Source organism: Schistocerca americana, chromosome 3 (genome assembly GCF_021461395.2).
Source record: "Schistocerca americana isolate TAMUIC-IGC-003095 chromosome 3, iqSchAmer2.1, whole genome shotgun sequence".
NCBI lineage: Eukaryota > Metazoa > Arthropoda > Insecta > Orthoptera > Acrididae > Schistocerca > Schistocerca americana.
Window position 1 is genome coordinate 528,960,096 of NC_060121.1, and position 7,163 is coordinate 528,967,258.

The 7,163-nt window shown below is 41.8% G+C and overlaps 1 pseudogene; it reads right to left on the bottom strand.

The window, feature by feature from the left end:
• Nucleotides 1-5,345: 5,345 nt before the first annotated feature.
• LOC124608035 lies at nt 5,346-5,463 on the bottom strand (annotated as a pseudogene).
• Nucleotides 5,464-7,163: the final 1,700 nt, after the last annotated feature.

A 7,163-nucleotide genomic window follows, 5' to 3' on the forward strand; every position in this document is an offset into this window, starting at 1 on the left:
ATTTTCACATTTGAGAACAGGTATTCTTATTCTGAAAACAAAACTAGCTGTTCTAAGCTGAGATAACTGTAGAAAAGAGGGAAGAACACAGTGAATGTGTCATATCTTCAGTTACTTCCCCTTCCCTCCCAGATTACATATAGCTCCCACAGATGACCCCATAAGCCAAATTGTGTATGAAGTTGTTAGTGCTCCTTAAACATTCAGAGTCAGAAACATGAACAATAGCCTCCAGTTTGATATGAGTCATCGGTGCTTCTCTACTCCAGGATTACAAAAAAGATAATAGTTGCTTGTTGTAAATGCTGGCATCTATTCTTCACATACATCCAAAATATAATTAATAAGCACCACATCATAGAAACAAGTTATACATGACAAAGAAATGCAAAGTAGATGCACAAAAAATGTTCAATAATTCAGCAAGGGTATTTTCTCTAGAGCACCCATTGCTGCTGGAATAAATTAATCATTATAAGGCATGAATACAGCAGCAAGATAGCCAATAATATCTCTCAGATTTTTCAGTCAAATCAATCTCCGTGATGCCTGTGATATCACTGTTTGTTAGAGGGACTGAAAAGATCGACCATTTCACAAAACATAACGCATTTCACAGTTGCTTATATATTATGTGCCTACTTACAATTTACCATCTACATACATCTACATTTGATGGAATACTGTTGTGTGTGGAAATGTTACATCTGAATCGAGCTGACTGTGGTGCCCTTCTGTTGACAACTTTACCAAATCATTTATTTCATTGTAGACAGTTTGGAACTCACATTCCAAGTATAGCGCTCCATAAATCTGCAGCCGCAGCTACCTTTTCTCGATATAATATTTTCGTATCTTCTTATTAAAAAAGAAAAAAAGTCTAACGTCTGTCATATCTGCTCTATCGATCTATATGAGGTTGTTTGTGAACGGAAACTGTTGCATACTTTTTCCCGTACTTTGTTCGGAATTCTAAAAAGATTTCTTACTGGTGAAATACCAAATACCTGATCCTTTAAAAAATTTCAAGATAGATCTTTACTATAAGTACCCTGCCGATTTAGTTGAATGTTTTGTACTAATATTTTCACTGAATGAGACTGCAGCAGTTTTCGTGTTTTCTGTTACACTCTTGAGCTCATTTACAGTATTCACCAGCCTCAAAGTATACTGAAGCGAATAGTTTTGCCATCTAGAACGCTTATCACTCATGTTCGACAACCTATTTCTGCAGACGACAACTAAGTAAATATGAAATGACGTACGAAAAACTACCCAGAGTGCTCTTCAGTCGTTGACAACTTAACTGGACATGAACGCTATTCCGGGACTACCTAACTGGGAATAAAATGGCTTCGTACAATGCGCACTCCAATTTAACCCGTGGTTAGCCTATTGCTCAGTTAACTATCCCTTGATTTATCCTGTGATTGTACAACCGTCCCTATATAGGCCTTCAAGCGTGGCGCAATGCTTGTTTCCAGCAGCCGTTCGCCTATATTATAGCTTATTGGGACACGACCATCGAGCTGGCGTAACAACAAACGTGATTCATCCAACGAGGTCACATTCCTGACAGAAAATTCGCAGTGGGATTAATATCTGCGGACATGAAGATACATACAAGCACTCCCATATTTGTGTAATGTTCTTCAAGTCATGCTCAGTGAATAGAGTTGTGTATTGTCTTACTGAAGGCACAAGACGCTTGTGAAGTGCTGTGAGTGAAGAAACAGAGGCACATGATGAGGCCGTAGGTTAATATCTTCATCGGACGTGAAGAAAGGTGGCACACCTACCAGGGGATCCACTTCATATTGTGTAAACATTTCCCTCACGATTAAACCTCTAGCATGAGCTTGAAAGGTGCGTGTTGGCTAGGTGTATGTGACATCTCGTGCAGTTTTAAACCGATTCGTTCCCTGACTTTGGTGTGTTGTGAGGTGTAATGCATCATTCAAGTTACCTGTTTCCATGCCAAGCAGCCAACACCATGAAAATCAGCTCGAGTTCCTGAGGAATGTAGGACTACGCAAGCTTATCACAGAAGATTGAAAAATTCAGATGCACACTTACAGCGTTTGTAGATTTAAGGAAGGCTTTTCACAATGTTGCCTGGAATTTACTCCTTGAAATTCTGAAAGTAAACGGGATAAAATACAGGGAGCAAAGGTTTGTCTATAATTTGTAGAGATACCCGACATCAGTTGTAAGTCTCGGAGGCGAAAGGCAGGCAACAGTTCAGAGGGAAGTGAATGACGGTACCCAATACTATTCACGCTATAAGTCGAATGAGCAGCAAACAACCCAAAGAAATTTGGAAATTTACTTGGAAGATCAGTCTAATGGGATGCATGGTGAACACTCGGCTGCAAACTGAGAAATTCATTCTGTAATCAATTTCCTAGACTGTGGCGAAGTGATATATCTCAACTTTCAGGGAGAGCCAGGCCAACAAGTAAAACGAGTGCAATGGAAAGCAGTAGAATCAAATTAAGAAGTTTTGAAGGAATTTAATTTGAAAATGAAACTCTAAAAGTTGGCAATGAGATTTTCTCCTTGGTCAACATAAAGCTATTGATGGCAAGGCAGACATGATATCAAGTGCCAAGTAATCAATTTCCTAGACTGTGGCGAAGTGATATATCTCAACTTTCAGGGAGAGCCAGGCCAACAAGTAAAACGAGTGCAATGGAAAGCAGTAGATCAAATTAAGAAGTTTTGAAGGAATTTAATTCGAAAATGAAACTCTAAAAGTTGGCAATGAGATTTTCTCCTTGGTCAACATAAAGCTATTGATGGCAAGGCAGACATGATATCAAGTGCCCTCATAACAACAACAAAACATTTTTATTTTAAATGGACTTGTAGTCCGGGGTGATATGTTACAATACAGCATCACCGGTCTATTGCGGTCTAACTGTGTTGGTGAGGCAGTAAATTTCCACAGGGCAGTGACTGCGTCACTGCAATTCACTTTGGAGGTGTGGCGGTGGGACTTGTAGTCCCGTACCACCCTCTGACGGTGATAGTACTTACGGGAAAGAGAAGTTTATTAACATCTTACATAAATTTGACTGCAAGCAAGCTTTCCTGAAAGGATATATCTAGTATGTAGCCTAACACGGAAGTGAAACGTAGGTAATAAGCAGCACGAATAGAAAAAGAAGCTTTTAAAATGTGGTGCTGCAGAAAAATGCTGAAAATTAGATGGGTAGAGGTGAGCAGAGGTACTGAATAGAACTGGGTACAAACTTTTATGGCACATCCTGACTAAAAGAAAACGACTAATGTAGCTTGCAGTAGTTATGCAGGTAAGGAGAGAGTTAGCACAGGATAGATTAGCGTGGGGAACTGCATTATAATAGTGTTAGGACTAAAAACAACGAGAACCGAAGTATAATGGGATTAATATTGCGGCCATCGTTACCTGTACCCTGTGACCTGCAATGAGGTAAGAAAGGCGTGTGAGGCTCTGATTTCCATAATACGGGAATAAATTTGGATAGTGCAGCTGCTCTGCGATAGTCCTAGTCCGACACTGACTTGGTGAGTTAGTTTATCAATTGTGGGAAACGGTAACCTGCCACACTCGACGACGACCCCCGTCACCAACGCGTTGTTGGCCGCGACGGTTCACTTGTAAAGACAGACGTTCTTCTGAAATTCACCTAGTAAATGTCAGCGCTTGCTACGGTACCTCATACACTACTGGCCATTAAAATTGCTACACCAAGAAGAAATGCAGATGATAAACGGGTATTCATTGGACAAATATATTATATTAGAACTGATGTCTGATTATATTTTCACTCAATTTGGGTGCATAGATCCTGAGTAATCAGTACCCAGAACAACCACCTCTGGCCGTAATAACGGCCTTGATGGCGTGTACAGGTACAGTTGCCCATGCAGCTTCAACACGATATCACAGTTCATTAAGAGTAGTGACTGGCCTATTGTGACGAGCCAGTTGCTCGGCCACCATTAACCAGACGTGTTCAACTGGTGAAATATCTGGAGAATGTGCTGGCTAGGGCAGCAGTCGAACATTTTCTGTATCCAGAAAAGGCCTGTAAAGGACCTGCAACATGCGGTCGTCCATTATCCTGCTGAAATGTGGGGTTTCGCAAGTATCGAGTGAGGGGTAGAGCCACGGGTCGTAACACATCTTAAATGTAACTCCACTGTTCAAAGTGACGTCAATGTGAACAAGAGGTGACCGGGATGTGTAATCAATGGCACCCCATACCATCACGCCAGGTGATACGCCAGTATCGCGATGACGAATACACGCTTCCAACGTGCGTTTACCGCGATGTCGCCAAACACGGATGCGACCATCATGATACTGTAAACAGTACGTGGATTCATCCGAAAAAATGACGTTTTGCCATTCGTGCACCCAGGTTCGTCGTTGAGTACACCATCGTAGGCGCTCCTGTCTGTGATGCAGCGTCAAGGGTAACCGCAGCCATGGTGTCCGAGCTGATAGTCCATGCTGATGCTAACGTGGTCGAACTGTTCGTGCAGATGGTTGTTGTCTTGCAAACGTCCCCATCTGTTGACTCATGGATCGAGACGTGGCTGATCGATCCGTTACAGCCATGCGGATAAGATGCCTGCATCTCGACTGCTAGTGATACGAGGCCGTTGGGATCCAGCACGGCGTTCTGTATTACCCTCCTGAACCCACCGAATCCATATTCTGCTAACAGTCATTGGATTTCGACCAACGCGAGCAGCAATGTTGCGATACGATAAACCGCAATCACGATGGGCTACAGTCCCACCTTTATCAAAGTCGGAAACGTGATGGTACGCATTTCTCCTCCTTACACGAGGCATCACAACAACGTTTCACCAGGCAACGCCGTCAACTGCTGTTTGTGTATGAGACATCGGTTGGATACTTTCCTCATGTCAGCACGTTATAGGTGTCACCACCGGCACCAACCTTGTGTGAATGCTCTGAAAAGCTAATCATTTGCATTTCACAGCATCTTCTTCCTGTCAGTTAAATTTCGCGTCTGTAGCACGTCATCTTCGTGGTGTAGCAATTTTAATGGCCAGTAGTGTAGGAAGACCAGCATCTGGCAGCACTCGGAATTATATATTCTATGTGTCTATCAGTCAGGGTAAAGCTAAACTAATCACCTGCCGAACAGGTCACGAAGGTCGAACAGCACCGACCGGTCGGCTGGACATCCTCAGCCTGCAGGTGTCACTGGATGCATATGTGAAGGAGCATCTGGTCGGCACACTGCTCTGCCGGCGGACTGTCAGTTTACTTCTCAACGAAGTAGCTCTTCAGTTTGCCTCACAAGAGCTGAGTGCAACCCGCTTGCCAGCAGCCCTCGGCAGACCGGATGGTCACCCATCCAAGTGCTATCCCAGCCCGACAGCGCTTAACTTCGGTGATCTGACGGGAACCGGCATTACCACTGTGGCAAGGCCGTTGGCTCAGTCGTGATAAGGCCGAAATTAAATCTGATACTGCAAGTCTTGTTTAATGTGCAATCGCCTGGCATGCTGGATAGTCAGCCACGTAGCACCCATATGTGTGTGTATGCTATGAATTTTGCCATCAATTTTTCACAATTCATCATTTAGTGGGGTCTTTGCCCCACTTTTAACGCAGGAACGGCCCTGTTACAATGAATTTGGTAATGTTAGCTTCAAAGGGTGGCCAGATGCCCTTCCTGTCGCCATCCCACATCCTCCAGAACGGAATTAGCGTATCCCAGCTGTCTGCGTCTAGTGTAATCCATAAAATAGTACAAACGTGTTGCAGATGTCTGCAAGTCGTGTAACTGAGGTGGGACATGGGGACTATCCTAGTATTCACCTAGGAGGATGTGGAAAACCGCCTAAAAATCACATCCAGGCTGGCTGGCACACCGGGCCTAGTCGTTAATCCGCCAGGCGGATTCGATCCAGGGCTGGCGCGCCTACCCAAGTCCAGGAAGCAGCACGTTAGCACCCTTGGCTAACCTGGTGGATCCATTAATGATTCATCTAAATTTTAAAATACTTGTAATGAGATAGGTAACTGGTGTTATTACAATCCTAAAACCCAAAAAATGCCATCAGTTATGCTACCTTTTACTTAAAAAGAGTGATATATATATATATATATATATATATAAATATATATATATATATATATATATATATATATATATATAGATATATATATATCGCTAGCGGACCCGACAGACGTTGTCCTGCATGATATTTCAAGCGATTAGGATTAATATGAAAAGGAAGAGAAATAATACATTAAATTCATTATTCTTTATTTTGAAATAACATCAATTTTTCTAAAAACAGTTCGTTATAATCAATAATGTTTGTTTAATTTTATCTTAATGCGAGTTAATGAACAATATTTTTGGTCAATTCCTAAGGAGTATAAATGAATAAACTTGACAGTTTTCCAACGCGAGAACACGCCACACATAATTGGCCATGTGAAAGAACCGGATTTTCTAGATCCAACCCACAAATCGACATTGTTTGACATTGTGACTTATTAATGGTCATGGCAAATACCAAACGAATTGGAAGATGTCTGAATGGAGTGGGTGAGTCTGAACGGATCATTGGAATTCGTGGCAGAAGAACAACTTCGCCTTCAAATTTGCCGTTCAAAAATGTAGTTTCAAGAACATTGTCCATAATTTTCTAATGATAAATCTTGTACCATTGTATAGCTTAAGTGTACTTAAATTCCGAAGCAAAATGATAGGTTAGCCAATTTTTAATCGCAAGTTTTTGGTGGCATTCCTGGTAAATCCAGCGAATTAAAAAATTCAACAGGATAGTTGACTGCTTCGCCAGGATCGGTAACAGTGTCAATCGATTTGAACAATATCTCATTGAGAGCAATGACTGTTGTATCTTGAAGTTAATAGCGTCAATGTCTTTATTTTTTGCGGCTAAAGTTGCTCGTTTCGAAGCCACGCATGATTAATATAATCAGCCTGTAAATCTGTAAATATGCTTTCAATCAAAGCATCTTTCGTAATTTGCCATGTTGCAGGAATTGTCTGATAATTTTATGCATTGTGTGCCTCCATGCAATGGTGTTGTTCCATTTCCAATGTTAAGCAATTGCTCAGAGAATCATAGTACCAATGGATCGTTTTGCTGTTGAACAC